Source organism: Pagrus pagrus, assembly GCF_965226575.1.
Source record: "Pagrus pagrus genome assembly, chromosome: 20".
In the NCBI taxonomy this organism is placed as follows: domain Eukaryota; kingdom Metazoa; phylum Chordata; class Actinopteri; order Spariformes; family Sparidae; genus Pagrus; species Pagrus pagrus.
In genome coordinates this window covers 25,355,806-25,372,307 of record NC_140207.1, presented here as the reverse complement: position 1 = coordinate 25,372,307, position 16,502 = coordinate 25,355,806, and the positions used below count along the sequence as shown (strand labels likewise).

The window sequence follows — 16,502 nt, the reverse complement described above, 5'->3', positions numbered from 1 at the left end:
AATCCGTTTCCAGCTGCCAAGTGGAAAGTGGGAGCCTGCAACAGTTATAGATTCAGCAGGCACACAGAGGTCATACAGCATCCTCACAGGTGAAGGTCATGTGCTCAGACGCAACAAACGTCACCTCCTAAGGACTGAGAACAGCACAGATCGAGAAGCACCAACTCATGACCCTGATCCTGATGCTGAGCCAATGACTATACAGCAGGGCACCGAAGGTCAATCAGGCCTCAAAGAACCCCTGAATGTTACCACCACTAAGTCATATCACATAGTGAAACCAAGAGACAGACTAGACCTGTAAAAAAAAAAAAAAGTTGAAATGTGACAGTATATCACGTTGTTGATGTTGGGAGTGTTTAGTTTGATGCTGCAGTTGAGAAATGCCAGGGTTAACGGTGCAAATGTGATATGTGGTATTGCTAATGTTTACAGCAATGTTAAAACCCCCCCCCCAAAAAAAACAACTGAATTTTCTACTGGCACATTCTGTTTCAGTTTTATCTTACCTATACACATTGATACGAATAATTGCCTTGAAGTAGCTGAACTAAGTTTAAAATGTTTGAAGTAATGTTGCTATGATATTGTTGGCCGCTATAGCTACTTGCATTCACTGTCATTTTTTTTTAAAAGAAAGGGGATGTAGTATTCTGAGCATGTCTGTTGTAACCACCGTGCATTGTGATGACGTAAGCGAGATGCGCCCGAGTGTTGGAGTAGTAAGAGACAATAAAGATGGAGGCACATGTTCGCCCCAGTGAGACCAACATAGACTGTTCTGTTTATTTAGACAATTAACCGTCAATAACACAGGAGCAATATACTCCGCTTTGGCTCCATGGCAGGGCATTTCCCTGGCCTGCTCCTCCTGCTTTCATTTGTTCTACTATTTTGCTCCCATCCCTTAATCAATTACCCATACCCTAACCACACATCTTTACAGTAGCTAATCACAAATGCAGCCTTCTATATCCTGAACCCTAACTACATCCCTGGCCCGATAACCGACCCAAACCTCCTCCTGATCCCTCTGCACGACTCCAATCTGTATTAATCATCCATCCGAGCAGTTACTCACAAGCATTGAAACAAGACTTGTTAAAAACCTTAGCAGACAGAGTTGAACCTTTCATAGCCTGGAGGGGAGTATGCATGAAAAATTGAGTATGATGGGATCATTGTTTTATTCCCAAACTCTTAACCAGCATGTTTTGAATATTGTATTAATTATTTTTATTCAATGTTTTGATTGTATGATGTATTGGATCTTATACCCATGCACCAGACATCCATTTAAAATAACCAAAAACCACCCTCTTTCAAATGGATTAACCTTTTTGATTTTGTAACCCCATGACCTTTCCTGCAGGATTTTCAGCTTTAAATGTTTGCTCCATCTTTCAAATAATATGATGAATATTGCAGTCTTTGTAGGCTACAACAGAGCTTTTTGCCTTGATTATTCAATTCATGATAATTTATGATGTGTGGTCTATTTCTTTCATTTGTTTTCAGTGAAACACACAGCCACTTTTTTTTTTGGTACTTCTGCTCTGCCCACCGCAATGTGACTTTGACAGATAGACTTCTGTCTGTTGAGTTGTCTCTCAGACAACACAGAGACTTTCTGAGCTGCCAGTGTGGCCACCCACCTGCTGCATGTTCAAAAGTAGTGGGGGCATGGAATAGATTTGCACAAATTGAAATAATTTGCTCACCTGAAATCCTGTTTTTTAATCAGGGGACAATTTATACAGTTTAATCACAATATATCATTAGAATTAACATTGTGTACCTGGTATTTATGGACATTCTACCCCTAATTTAAAACAAAGGATCAGGATTTTATCAGCTTCATTTTTATGATCATCATCATATCATCATAAACTGGCTACACATAAACAATTCAGTCAAACTCCACATCTCTTGCTTAATGCAAATTGAGTGGGAATCTTCTACACAAACAATCTGTTAAGTACCAAATTCCCTTTGTATTCCCAAAGAATCTATTTGCTTTCTGAGCTGTGTTACACACTGGCTATGAACCAACACATGACTGTCTTTGGTCAGTTTATTGCACTCAGGACTTTTACTGCTACCACCCTACTTGGTCTGGTGTGACCACTGGTTTATAGTGGCTAATGGTAGCTAATATTAACAAATTCAAGGTAAACATTACAGTGTAACTGACATTACTGATCCAGACTTTATTACTTCTCTCTACCATGTTATTATCGATCCTGCTACTTCCTTGCAAAATCCCCCAGCCCTGGTTGAGTCCATTTTTCTTACCCTTCTGATATGGTGGTTTAAGAGTCGTTTCCCTAAACACACCAACCTCTTCTGTTCCCTTCCTGGTCTCCTGATGCTCTTCTCGGTCACTCATCCTCTGGCGCTGCACTTCGCTGCCAGAGTGTCTCTGGGCTTGTTAGGTAGAGTGGAAAGGCTGATGGGTGATGGTGCCCTGCTGACAACCCGCCTGTCTGCTTTACCTAACGATCCCAGATACACTGCAAATGCTACAACCGAAGAGGTCGGTGTGCTTAACGGGGAAACTACAGTTCACAATGTGCTGTATAAGCTCAGCTGTTGGCCATTTGTGTATTTCTTGCAGGTGAACAGACACAACCTATTAACACCAGACAAGCCGTGATCATACAGTTAGAAAACAGCACCCTAGCTAGCAATTTTTTGTCACATTTGTAGTCTGATTGAACAGTAAATTAATTGTGGTCCACTAACCTCCCTCTGGTTTACCAGTGTTTCCAACAATGTTTAAATCTGGAGAAATCCACAAGTTTACTCAAGGTAACGGTACGTTTCATTAGATCACTTCTGGGTTAGGGAAGTCAGTGAATGAGAAAAAAGAATGAATAAAACTTAAAAACTTCCTTGTGTGTGAGCATTTGTGCAGAGTCACATCCAATGCCCCAGGAGGAGCACAGGTCTGTGAAGCCAGTTTTCATAGTGGCCAAACCGTGTAATTATACCGTCATGTGATGCACTGGGGCCCAAAAAGAATTTATCCCAGATAACATTGCGAAAGAAGCAACCGTAAAACAGTGGATACATCCCCCGAAAATGACTGCCATAATTTGAGCCATTAGGTCCAATGAAATTTGGAAAGACTAGAAGAGCCGTATAATTCAATTATTTTATCCCCATTCAAGTTAGCTGGGTGCAAATTGCCCCACAACACGGATGATCCGGTATTTTTATCGCGGGGAAGTTGAGACATTTTGGCTTCATGTGCCACTGAACAGCTTTCATAGGAATGAACAGGGCTCTGTCTCCATGGCTGTGTCCAATGTAATGTCCTTGTTCACGTCAAATAGATATTCCCTCAGCAAATGGTGGTTGTTAATGGTGTATTAACAACCAGCACAGCAAGTTTGACCCCAGGATTATTTACTCATGCAGTGTCCATTCACTGCAAACTGCCAGATTACTTTACTACATTAGCTGTGAGTGAAAATTAGCCAGCAACGGCACACAAGGAGAGTGTGTGTGTCTGTGTGTTTAAATTCAGAAACTTCTCACTATTTGCCACTCACCAGAGACTGCTATTCTCCCTCTCCTTCTCAGCTCAACCAGATGAGCAGCAGCTGCTTCAACGAAAACTCTGCAGATGTCTTATGTTTTGTTTTGATAGGGATCCCCCTACTGGTGGGAATTACATATTGTTTGTTAAAGGTCACAGTTGCTGCTCTCAAAGTGACATAATCTAGTGACATAATAACATGTTACTTCCAAGACCAGTCCCACCTCCCATTGTTTCCTACTGAAGACATCAATCATAAATAAAGTTCTTATAGTTGTTTTGTTTATTTTGAAGTTGCTCTGTAATTTACTAAAAGTAAAAGTTTGTTTTAAAAAAAAAAGTTTTTCATTTGGCATAAAACCCTTAACATAAACAGTGTTAAGTATCTGCATGGTAACATAATCTTTAAGTATGTGTACAAAGACATCAATACATAGAGTGCATCACTCTAATTTGGGGGAGTGTGGGTTTGGGAGTTGGGATAGATATCAGATATCATCTTTTTTTGTACAGCAAGTTGGTGTAGCTATTATTCATCAAAGGGTGTTTCCATAAGTCTCACAATTTTTTTGCAATAGCCTATCACTATAAAAATAAACTACATGACAGCAGAACTGTAGGCCTGTCATGTTCTCCATAAGCTAAGCTATTTAAATAAATAACTGGGCTTACTGGAGCATTCAGAACAGCTCGCCTATAACACAGCATACCTTAGTTAGAAAGTTCAAGCTCAACCTCTGAGTCACTTTAAAAGAGTGTAGAGCAGTGAGACAGAGAAGGACAGCCATTCTCAAATCACGCTCATCATCAGAGCCGACACCAAGCATGATTGGCTGATAAGAGGGCACATGAGTTGTATGATCCATATGTTGCTGTCCTGATAATGTCAGGAAGAATGAATTAAGATGAATTATACCCAAGAAGCAGATGGTGTGCTATAAGGGGCCGCTGGGATCACTGCCTCACTCCTCCCAATTCCTTAGAGTGATATAGAAGCTGTAGAGAATGACTGGTCTGGAAAACATCTGGAAATGAATCCACCGACTTGTGGAACTCTTGTTTATAATGGCAAGAGAGCTGCTTACTTCCTATCGGTGTCAGAGTAGTTTTAAATAGCCAGCTATGCTAGCACTGGAGAATGGTCTGGCTGCCTGTAGCCTATTGTCATTCTGGTATAGGGAAAAAAAACATACTCTGGCTTGGTTGTATTTCTTTAAAACAATCACAATTATCTTGGGCGGTGCAAAGCCGAGGATAAAGCATTGGTGCCCCTGCAAAATAGTGGGGTTGGAACATTTGCGAGCCCTCGCATTACAAGGACAAGGCAGAAGCTGCTTACTTGTTTATGTTTGTACTGTTTGCAAGCAGGTTAGTGTTAGGCTGCATTCAGAACAAATCTGGCATTGTGGTGAAAATGCCTTCCATGTCCTCAAACGCCTCCCATTCATTTCAATGAGGGTAGTGCCGTAAGGCTGTAGCCTAATGGCAGTCTTAACACCAACAGACTACTTTTTTGGGTGAATGTATCCTTTAATTGTTCAATTTAAAAATACTGAATATCATCAACATCATTTGAATGTCAATAGTAAAAACACATAGAAAGGTAATGTTTTTCATTTCTAATTCAGCATATGGTGTGTATGAGTCACTACTTACTGGTTTTCATCTTGAAGCTTGGCCATATGAACCAGCCCTACTTATTCCACTCAAACTCACACAGACTCAGAGGACAGATTGTTTTATTGGACCCTGTTCACTAACAATGGGAAAGATAGCCATCTGTATTAGAAACGTGTTTGGACACAGTTATGATTGTAAATAAATACATTGCCAGTCATGAATTCCTCACAATCTGTTGAGGTTCCTTCCTCAGAACACTGCCCCTATTCACATTATGGAAATAATGTGCTTGCAGAATACCTTTCAAATCTATTTCTGTCTTTCTTTAAACTTTATTTTATATATATGTAGGAGATACACTACTAATACATGTAATTTATTAATCACTGGCGATTAATAAAACAATCCTAAATGTTCACCACCTCCGTTGTTTTATCTATTTGAATAATCCGGAGGGAATTAATCAAATGCGACTGGACAAGGTTAACTTGTAACAATTCTAATCAATTTCAGATCAATTTATTCAATCTCATAACTGAAGCAGTGACTTCTACACAGTTTCCATTGGTTCTCCACATTAAAAACAAACCTGCACAGACAATGACATATGGTTAAATATGTTTATTGACTAAATAATTCAGAGTAAATAAATGGAATGGCACTTTAAACGAATGACAACAGGTAACAGAACAATGAGGAGTCTGTAATAACTGAAGTAATGAGATTATTAGTGAAATATGTGCGGATGGGGAAATTACGGGTTGGGTGAAAGCATTTAAATATTACGAGAGTAATTTTAATACTTATGAAAACCTGACCGAATTTCTCTTAAGCTCAAAAGATCTGAATCAAAGCCAAAGACACCAACTCGTATTTCATGTGTGTGAATCCAGCTGTTATGAGTGATGGTTAGCCTACTTTCTCTGAAGAGTTGGGAAGTCAGCGGGCTTTGGGTTTCGTCTCTGGTGGTTAATAGCTCAACTGCGGACTGGCGGAGGGAAGTCTCGGCTCGTGCGGTGTCACAGTGACGACCCCGTTCCGATATCGGACGAAGAGCGCAGCTCTTCCAGTACTCAGCCGGTGATAATCTTGGTCCAATGCCCAGCGGAAATGGCACCGCTTGTGAGCGTTGGGGGCAGAGCCGATTGGCTTGGCACAAAGTCTTTCTTTCGTTGGAAACCACTTGCACGGTTTCTGAAACAGCCCGTTACTGAAACGTCTTTATCAATGATGATGATCTTAATAAAGATGATGGTTAGTCGCTTTGAGTGGTGGTTCTTAGGCTCTGACTAATTTAACTTCTTGACTAAAATAACTGAGGATGAAACGTTGATCAGGTGGATCCTCCGTCGTTACTTAATACGAGATAATTTAAATTAAGTTCACTTCCTCTAAATCAGGTTACGATACTTAACGATTTAAAACAAATCAAAGCAGAACTTTGTTCTGTTAGAAACTTAATGTAGCAGGACAGTCATTGGTCTCATGACGTCACTTGGGAGGCGGCCCCAGTCAATTGCGGTCGGTGAATGACGCATAAAGGGGGGGTGTAGAGTACCTGTCTTCCTCTTGCTTGCCGGAGGCCAGGTCACGTCAGTTCCTGACGTCCGTCACTTCCGCCCCTCTGGTAGCAGGTAGGCTGTCGGCCGCGGCTGCACTTCTTTCCACGTTGTCCCATCCAGTGCTAATTTGAGTTATTTTGTGTACATAGAGGCTCGTTTGGGTGTTGCTGCGGGCCGTACGCTGCTCACCGCTTCTACCGCTCCGTACGTCGCTCGCTGCTCGCTGCCGGTAAGTGAGTTTTCTTCTCACGTGTCTTCCTCTTTGGCGTTGCACATGTGGCGACCTGTGTGTTTGTTTACAGGTTGCTCGTGTACAGCGCCGACTCTCCTCTCTATGCCGCGTTGGCCAGGACTGCCTGACCGGTATGTTGTACAGTGACAGTAGCTCTCTCCTCCAGCCACTTGTAGCTTCTTACGTTTGTTTGTTTATTATTGTAGGGTAAAGATGTCCATGTAGCGGCTCAGCGCCGGCTAACCACTGCTAACCACTGCTAAACCACTGCTGCTTTGCCTTGCTGGGGCTACCGTGCTGCTGATTGACTGCTGCTTTGCTATCGCTGGAGCTACCGTGTCTTTCCGGAGCTCCTGGCGTTCAGACACTGCTTGCTGCTGCTTGACTGCTTGCCTTACTGCCTTGCCGCCTTGCTTGAGCTTTCACTGCTGCCACGGCCGACTCGGTCCGTGCTCGCCCTGCTTGGCTTTGACTGTTTGGCTGGCTAAGTGTCTCTGGTGCTGCCCGTAGCTGGCTGGGCGTACCTGTGGCTTGGCAACGCTGTCGCTTTCTTATTCAGCCGTGTGTGTGTGTGTGTGTGTGAGAGAGGACAGTGTGGGAATTTGCCTTATTGTCCCTTTTGTTGCGTGTTTGTTGGTGGTTGTATGTTTATTATTTTTCTTTCTTTTCTTTTGCTTTCCATAGCTTTGATTAGGTTGTAATTTTTGAGTTTATTTATGATCATTTCTTTTGGGGTATTGTGGGTTGTAACTTGTGATTTTGAATAGTTTTGAGCAAGCCATTTGATTTGCTATTGTGCCTAATTATTATAGATTTTGTAAATTTCATTTCTTTCGTTGTTGTTGTTGTTGTTAGTTATTGGTTTGTTTTCTTTGTCCTTAAAACTGTCTCTCTGGTCTCCCCCCCTTTCAGGTGCTGAGCCTACGGTGGTGGATTGGTGTCCGGTGGTGGTGCCCTTCCTTTTTTTGTGTTGTGTCTACACTGGTTTGAGTTTTCACTTTATACTCATTTTTGCTGCACGTGTGGTGTTCCAGGTATCCCCTTTTTGTTGACCCATCTGCACTAGTAGGCCTCAGCCCTGATTGGTTCCTTTTCTTAATATTTTCGTATGAGTGATTTCATCGAGCCCCTTTTTAAACATTTGTGAAGAATAAAATAGTAATATTTTGGTACCTTTGAACTGCTGTCTCTGCCTCACTTTGTTGCGGACCTGAGTGCTTTCTCCTGTTGAGCTAGTTCATTTAATTTTCCCTGGGTGAAACTCCCAGGGTGGCGTTGTCTGGCAACAATTAATTAATTCATACCATCCTAAAACATCACATTAACCAAAACCACCTCCTCGTGCCGCCACAATCTGGCGTTGTCGGCAGGATTTACAATTTGAGAGCAGAGACGTGCGTTCTGTTTTGGTTTGTTGTTTTTCCCTTTTTAAAAAAAAAAACAAAAAAAAAAAAACAACAAAAACAAAACTGCTATTCTTTGGTGTCTGACTTGTGTTTCTTTTCTTTCTTCCAAGGCAAAGCAGCAGCTGGTTTGGTGGACCTGCAACAAGCCCATTTTCCCCGGTTTCATCTTCACGGTAGGGAGTGTCTTAGTTAGTACAGGTTTCACAATGGAGGCAGAATTGCAAGAACTAAGAGAGTTAGTTGCTCAACTGAGAACAGATAATGAGAGGCTAAGACAGGAACAGGTTGCGGCCGTGCCTGGCCCTAGTACAGCGCCCTCAGTCTCGCTCCCACCCGCTGCACTCCCCATTGTCGGTGCTACTTCAACGGAGAGACTGATTTTTGTGCCGCGAGACAGAAAATGTCCCACATTTAGGGGAAGGTCAGGTATAGGGTTAGCCGAGTGGCTGGAGGAGGTGCAAGCCTGTATGAGAGCACGTCATTTGTCCACATCCGATCAGGCATTCTTTTTATTTGACCATTTAGAGGGGGAGGCACGTGAGGAAATAAAGTACCGCCCTAGTGAGGAACGTTCAGACCCAGCCAAGATCATTGACGTGTTACAGGAGTTATATGGGTGTGCAGAGTCATATGTAGCTCTACAAGAGGCCTTTTTCTCCCGACGGCAGCATGAGGGAGAGACTCTGCTAGAGTTTTCACTTGCGTTGATGGGCCTCATGTCATCTGTGAAGCAGCGTGCACCCAGTGGCATACCCAATTCAGAGGTTTTGCTACGTGACCAGTTTGTGGAGCACGTGCTGGATGGGTCACTTCGTCGTGAGTTGAAGCAGTTTGTGCGCAGGCAGCCTACTGCTACTTTACTGGAGGCTAGGAGTGAGGCGATCAGGTGGGAACGAGAGGGCTTACCTGTAGGTGTTAGGGGTCGCAGTCATTCTGTCCCGTCTGTCTTCGGTGCTCAGTGTGTGGTCCAAGGCAGTCGTCAGATAAGTGTTGGTCCCCCGCAATCCTCCGAGCTGCGTGAGATGAGAGAAATGCTGAAGTTGCAACAGGAGCAGTTGAACCAACTGACTCAGAGCATTTCCCGTCTGCAGGGCTCCCCGCAACCTAGCCGAACAGCTTTTCGTGGCCCCATCATCTGTATGAGATGTCAGCAGCCAGGTCACATCGCCAGGGAGTGTGATGGCGTCCGTGTCCCCGCCCGCCCTCAACCTTCCTTGCCGGCCTCTCAGCCAAATAGGCCGTCTCACTCCGCCCAGCGGCCGGGAAACTAGCACCCGCCGAACTGCAGAGCCACAGTTCGGAGGGGGCAGTTCCTGGCTCGGATTCAGGCACAGGTGACGTGGAAGTGTCCAAGCTCATGTCGTCTTGTCCTCATTTAAGTGTGAGCATGGGGGGGGTTGTGGTCCCTTGCCTGGTAGATACCGGGTCTATGGTGTCGACCATCACCGAGTCTCTTTTCCGCCAACAGTTTGAGACCTGGGGCCAAGAGCGACTCAAATCTTGTCACTGGCTGCAGCTCAGAGCAGCTAACGGTCTTGCCATCCCTTATGTTGGCTACCTGGAGTTGGATGTGAAGCTCTGTGGGAAATTGTTGCCAGCCTGTGGGATTTTGGTCGTCAAGGACCCCTGTGGCGGTGTGTCTTCACATGTTCCTGGTGTTCTAGGGATGAATATTATCCGCAGGTGCTATGGAGAACTCTTTGGGCAGCATGGCTTAGCATTGTTTGACCTGCCAGTGGTATCTGAGGCCCCCAAGCTTGTCACACAGGCCCTCCAGAGGTGCCATGAAGCCAGTGTTTTGGTTGACCAGCGAGCTGGTAAAGTCAAGGTACGTGGTAAAAAGGCTTGTCGTATCCCAGGTGGTATGTTGAAGATTGTTGCATCCACATGCTCAGAGCAGTATGCTGGCACCACCGCACTGTTTGAGCCTCCAGAGTCTGGCTTGCCCGCCGGGCTGCTTGCCTCTCCTGCTCTGGTACCAGTGGTACGGGGCACCGCCTACATTCCCATCGTGAATGTAGGTTCTTCAGACGTGTTGCTCTATCCCCATGCCATGGTTGGGACCCTAGAGGAGGTATGTGTGGTGAGTTTGCCTGCTGGTGTTACGGAGGAGCCACCTGTGGTGGCTACCATGTTCTCCCAGTCTGCTTCTTTGCCAGTGCAGGATCAGATAGCAGCCTTAGAGTTGGGTCATTTGCCTGCAGAAGCACAGGGTAAGGTGAGAGCTCTCCTGGGTCAGTTTAGTTCCATCTTTTCAGCTCATGACGGGGACCTAGGTTGCACTGACCTGATTGCCCACGAGATCCCGCTCCTGGATGATGTCCCTGTGCGTCAGCGGTATCGCCGAATTCCTCCGTCTGAGTATGAGCTTGTCAAAGACCACATTAATCAACTTCTTGGCGCACAAGTAATTCGGGAGAGTAGCAGTCCTTACGCCTCTCCAATTGTGCTGGTCAAAAAGAAGGACGACAGCCTTCGTATGTGTGTGGACTACAGGCTCCTGAACGGTAAAACCAGGAAGGACGCCTTTCCTTTGCCTCGTATTGACGAGTCATTAGATGCCCTGACCGGGGCACGTTGGTTCTCTACTATGGACTTGGCTAGTGGGTATAATCAGGTCCCCGTGGCAGAGTCGGATCGTCCCAAGACCGCCTTCTGTACCCCCTTCGGCCTTTTTGAGTGGAACCGTATGCCCTTCGGGCTCTGCAACGCCCCCAGCACCTTCCAGCGGTTAATGCAGCGGATTTTCGGGGACCAGCAGTGTCAATCCCTGCTGCTCTACTTGGACGACATTGTGGTCTTCTCCTCTACTATCGAGCAGCATCTGGAGAGGTTGGGTGGGGTGCTGGGGCGTTTGCGGCGCGAGGGGCTGAAGGTGAAACTCAAGAAGTGTGCCTTCTTCCAGCAGGAAGTGCGCTACTTGGGACACGTCGTCTCCGATCAGGGTGTCTCCACAGACCCCAGTAAGATCAAGGCAGTTTCCAGCTGGCCTTCTCCTGCCACCCTTTCAGAGCTGCGTTCCTTCCTTGGGTTCGCCAGCTACTACCGCCGCTTCGTGGAGGGGTTTGCGAAGCTGGCTGCACCCCTTCACAAGCTGGTGGCAGAACTGGCAGGCCTCAAGTCCAAGCGGGTAAATCAGACTGTCACTGGTCGTTGGACAGAGGAGTGTCACCATAGTTTTGAGGCATTGAAAGCTCGCCTCGTTTCTGCACCTGTCCTTGCGTACGCCGATTTTACCCTTCCATTTATTCTGGAGGTGGACGCCAGCTATGGTGGTCTTGGAGCTGTGCTGTCGCAAGAACAGGATGGGAAGGTTCGACCCATAGCCTATGCCAGCCGTGGTCTGAGGCCCACTGAGCGCAACATGCGTAATTACAGTTCCATGAAGTTGGAATTTTTGGCGCTCAAGTGGGCAATGACCGAGAAATTTCGGGAGTACCTGTTGGGCCACAAATGTGTTGTTTATACCGACAACAACCCATTGAGTCACCTGTCGTCTGCCAAGCTTGGGGCCACCGAACAGCGCTGGGCAGCCCAGCTTGCATCCTTCGATTTTGAACTGAAATACCGGTCTGGTCGCCACAATAAGAACGCCGATGCCCTGTCTCGACAGCATCCTCCAGAGACGCAGGACATGCAAGCCATGGTCCGTGGTACAGTGCTCCCTCAGCCCTTGCAGGAGGCCCTGCAGGTGGACATGGTAAATGCGACTCAAGCCACTGTGGCAGCCTTGCCCCATCATCCCCCATCTGACATCGCCACGCTCCAGCACACCGATCCTGTCATTCAGGAAGCTTTGGTCTTCTGGGTACGTAAACAGCGTCCCAGTAAGGATGAACGGAAACAACTGTCTCGGTCAGCCTTGGTGTTACTGCAGCAGTGGGACCGGTTGGTCGAAAGGGATGGTCTTTTGTATCGCCAGGTGTTCCGGCCAGACGGGGCTGAGGTTTGCTTTCAGTTGTTGTTGCCTGCAGCGTTGAAGACAGATGTGCTCACCGAGGTTCACCAGGGTCACGGTCATCAAGGGGTCGAGAGGACCTTGGAGCTTTTGCGCCAGCGGTGTTACTGGCCCGGCATGTCCGCTGATGTGGCACAGTGGTGCCAGGCCTGCGAAAGGTGCCAGGTGGCCAAGGTGAGTCGACCAGCTGCCCGCAGCTTCATGGGACACTTGTTGGCTTCTCGGCCTAATGAGATCTTGGCTATTGATTTTACGGTTCTGGAGCCCAGCCGTAATGGTCTGGAAAACGTCCTTGTAATGACTGATGTTTTCAGTAAGTACACGTGGGCTGTCCCCACCCGTGATCAGCGGGCGGCCACTGTAGCTCAGGTCTTGGTTGCCGAGTGGTTCTCGAAATTTGGTGTCCCTGCTCGCATACACTCAGACCAGGGACGGTGTTTTGAGGGCTCCCTCATTCAACAGTTGTGTGTTTTGTATGGTATTGAGAAGTCTCGCACCACACCATACCATCCTTCAGGGAACGGGCAGTGCGAGAGATTCAATAGGACACTTCACGACCTTTTGCGTACGTTGCCCGTGTCTCGAAAGCGTGACTGGAGTTCCTGTCTTCCACAAGTCCTGTATGCCTACAACACCACCCCGCATCAGGCAACTGGCGAGTCTCCCTTTCTGTTGATGTTCGGCCAGGAGCCGAGGCTTCCAGTTGATTTCATTCTGGGCCGGGTACGGGATCCGGTTGGTGGCAATGTCCATGAGTGGGTTGAGGAACATCAAACCCGCTTGCAAATGGCTTTTGAAGGAGCCCGTGATCGGTTGAAGGCTACGGCAGAGCGCCGTAAGAACAACCACGACCAACATGTCCGAGAAGTTCCTTTGAAAGAGGGCCAGTTGGTATGGTTGCGGGACCTTGGTGTACGGGGAAGACACAAAATCCAAGATCAGTGGGTCTCAGTCATGTATCTTGTCTTGAGGGCGCCGAGGGAAGGGGGGTCAGTCTATACCATTGCTCCAAGGGATGATCTGACCAGAGCCAGACAGGTCCATCGTTCTTTGCTGAAGGCCGTGGTAGGGGTCAGCCCTCCAGGTTCTGCTGTTTCTTCCCCACCTCCTCCTGAGCAGCCTCAGTCAGAGGATGAGCCGTCTTGTGATGGTGATTGGGTGCTCTTGAGGTCCGAGAACTCATTGCCCACTTCTGTCCAGGCCGAAGCTGTGACCCAAACCACCCCCCGATTGCTGGTTCCACTGCCAGACCCAGTCTCCTCTGTGCCATCTTCGTCGATGGAACCTGTTCCGGTGGTCCAAAGCACCTCTTCTTCTCTCCCTGTTGGTGGAGGAAATGTTGTCCGGCGGACCGCTAGGTCAACTGCAGGTCACCACCCTAATGTCCATCGTCTCCCACGATCTGCAGGTGGTGCTGAACAAGGAGGTGGTAACCCCTCTGTCCCTGTGTCTAATGCTGTTGCAGCGGTATTTAGGCCTTGGAGTTAAGTCTGTTTGTTTTGCTTTTGGTTACTCCATCGTCGGGACGACGATTTAATTGTTGGGGGCAGATTGTAGCAGGACAGTCATTGGTCTCATGACGTCACTTGGGAGGCGGCCCCAGTCAATTGCGGTCGGTGAATGACGCATAAAGGGGGGGTGTAGAGTACCTGTCTTCCTCTTGCTTGCCGGAGGCCAGGTCACGTCAGTTCCTGACGTCCGTCACTTCCGCCCCTCTGGTAGCAGGTAGGCTGTCGGCCGCGGCTGCACTTCTTTCCACGTTGTCCCATCCAGTGCTAATTTGAGTTATTTTGTGTACATAGAGGCTCGTTTGGGTGTTGCTGCGGGCCGTACGCTGCTCATGCTGCTCACCGCTTCTACCGCTCCGTACGTCGCTCGCTGCTCGCTGCCGGTAAGTGAGTTTTCTTCTCACGTGTCTTCCTCTTTGGCGTTGCACATGTGGCGACCTGTGTGTTTGTTTACAGGTTGCTCGTGTACAGCGCCGACTCTCCTCTCTATGCCGCGTTGGCCAGGACTGCCTGACCGGTATGTTGTACAGTGACAGTAGCTCTCTCCTCCAGCCACTTGTAGCTTCTTACGTTTGTTTGTTTATTATTGTAGGGTAAAGATGTCCATGTAGCGGCTCAGCGCCGGCTAACCACTGCTAACCACTGCTAAACCACTGCTGCTTTGCCTTGCTGGGGCTACCGTGCTGCTGATTGACTGCTGCTTTGCTATCGCTGGAGCTACCGTGTCTTTCCGGAGCTCCTGGCGTTCAGACACTGCTTGCTGCTGCTTGACTGCTTGCCTTACTGCCTTGCCGCCTTGCTTGAGCTTTCACTGCTGCCACGGCCGACTCGGTCCGTGCTCGCCCTGCTTGGCTTTGACTGTTTGGCTGGCTAAGTGTCTCTGGTGCTGCCCGTAGCTGGCTGGGCGTACCTGTGGCTTGGCAACGCTGTCGCTTTCTTATTCGTGTGTGTGTGTGTGTGTGTGTGTGTGTGTGTGTGTGTGTGTGTGTGTGTGTGTGTGTGTGTGTGTGTGTGTGTGTGTGTGTGTGTGTGTGTGTGTGTGTGTGTGTGTGTGTGTGTGTGTGTGTGTGTGTGAACAGTGTGGGAATTTGCCTTATTGTCCCTTTTGTTGCGTGTTTGTTGGTGGTTGTATGTTTATTATTTTTCTTTCTTTTCTTTTGCTTTCCATAGCTTTGATTAGGTTGTAATTTTTGAGTTTATTTATGATCATTTCTTTTGGGGTATTGTGGGTTGTAACTTGTGATTTTGAATAGTTTTGAGCAAGCCATTTGATTTGCTATTGTGCCTAATTATTATAGATTTTGTAAATTTCATTTCTTTCGTTGTTGTTGTTGTTGTTGTTAGTTATTGGTTTGTTTTCTTTGTCCTTAAAACTGTCTCTCTGGTCTCCCCCCCTTTCAGGTGCTGAGCCTACGGTGGTGGATTGGTGTCCGGTGGTGGTGCCCTTCCTTTTTTTGTGTTGTGTCTACACTGGTTTGAGTTTTCACTTTATACTCATTTTTGCTGCACGTGTGGTGTTCCAGGTATCCCCTTTTTGTTGACCCATCTGCACTAGTAGGCCTCAGCCCTGATTGGTTCCTTTTCTTAATATTTTCGTATGAGTGATTTCATCGAGCCCCTTTTTAAACATTTGTGAAGAATAAAATAGTAATATTTTGGTACCTTTGAACTGCTGTCTCTGCCTCACTTTGTTGCGGACCTGAGTGCTTTCTCCTGTTGAGCTAGTTCATTTAATTTTCCCTGGGTGAAACTCCCAGGGTGGCGTTGTCTGGCAACAATTAATTAATTCATACCATCCTAAAACATCACATTAACCAAAACCACCTCCTCGTGCCGCCACATTAACAAAAGTTGAAGCACTTAAAGGAAGTGAGCAAAATTATAAAAATGAGAAAAATCAACACGTGAGCAATTCTGCGGAGATCGCTGTCTTGAAGCGAGCGTGACGCAAAAGTAAAGCCTAGTTTATGCTTCTGCGTCGCGGCGACGGCGTAGTTACATCGTCGACCCGACGCCGTCATTGAGCATTCGAAGTTCTGCGTCGAGGGAACGCGTTGTTCTGCAATTCACCGCCAACCGGTGTTGTTATACTGTTGACCGGAAAAGCAACTGCCGGAAATGATGTTCTGAGCGGACCAATCACAGTCCTTGCCGTTCGCGCCTCGACGCGACGTGTAGTCAGGATTTTTTGGAGGCGCACGTCAGGCTATGGCGCAGGGTCGGCGTAGGGGTCTGCGTCGACGACGTAGCTACGCCGTCGCCGCGACGCAGAAGCATGAATCAGGCTTAAGTAGAGAGCGGAAAATTAAAAGAAGAGCGTTACAAGAGAGTAAGAGTTTCAAGTTTCAAGTTTCAAGAGAGTGAGCGTGAGCGATGTCTCAGTTTTGTTATCACTAGATGTCAGGCAGGACCCAAGTGGGCGGGCTGCCAGTGTTCACGCTTTAGACTAGATTATAAGTCTAAACTCACAGAAATTTAATTAAACTAAACTATCGTTTCAATGTTTCAAGATCGTGTTTCACCTTTCCCCGAATTTCACCATGGCTTAATATGTGGTCATTGTTTAACACGAAATCATATGGCATTAATAAAATCACTTAACATTAAAAAAGGAATTAAAACTTAAAGGATAACTACCGTTTTTTACAATCCGGGGTCTGTAGGTTGCCCTA

At 46.9% G+C, this 16,502-nt stretch overlaps 2 long non-coding RNA genes across 4 annotated transcripts; both read left to right on the top strand.

Moving 5' to 3' along the window:
- The first annotated feature begins 6,906 nt into the window (after positions 1 to 6,906).
- LOC311249779 lies at positions 6,907 to 8,342 on the top strand. Its single transcript, XR_014621220.1, has 3 exons — positions 6,907 to 6,955; positions 7,029 to 7,089; positions 7,871 to 8,342. It is a non-coding gene; the product is annotated as an uncharacterized lncRNA (long non-coding RNA).
- A 4,648-nt stretch (positions 8,343 to 12,990) lies between these two features.
- LOC311249780 lies at positions 12,991 to 15,655 on the top strand. 3 transcript variants are annotated; one of them, XR_014621221.1, is made up of 4 exons: positions 12,991 to 14,047; positions 14,125 to 14,213; positions 14,287 to 14,347; positions 15,232 to 15,655. It is a non-coding gene; the product is annotated as an uncharacterized lncRNA (long non-coding RNA). The 3 variants fall into 3 exon arrangements; XR_014621222.1 differs by having other exon boundaries at positions 12,991 to 14,213; XR_014621223.1 differs by lacking the exon at positions 15,232 to 15,655 and adding an exon at positions 14,423 to 14,755 and having other exon boundaries at positions 12,991 to 14,213.
- Positions 15,656 to 16,502: the final 847 nt, after the last annotated feature.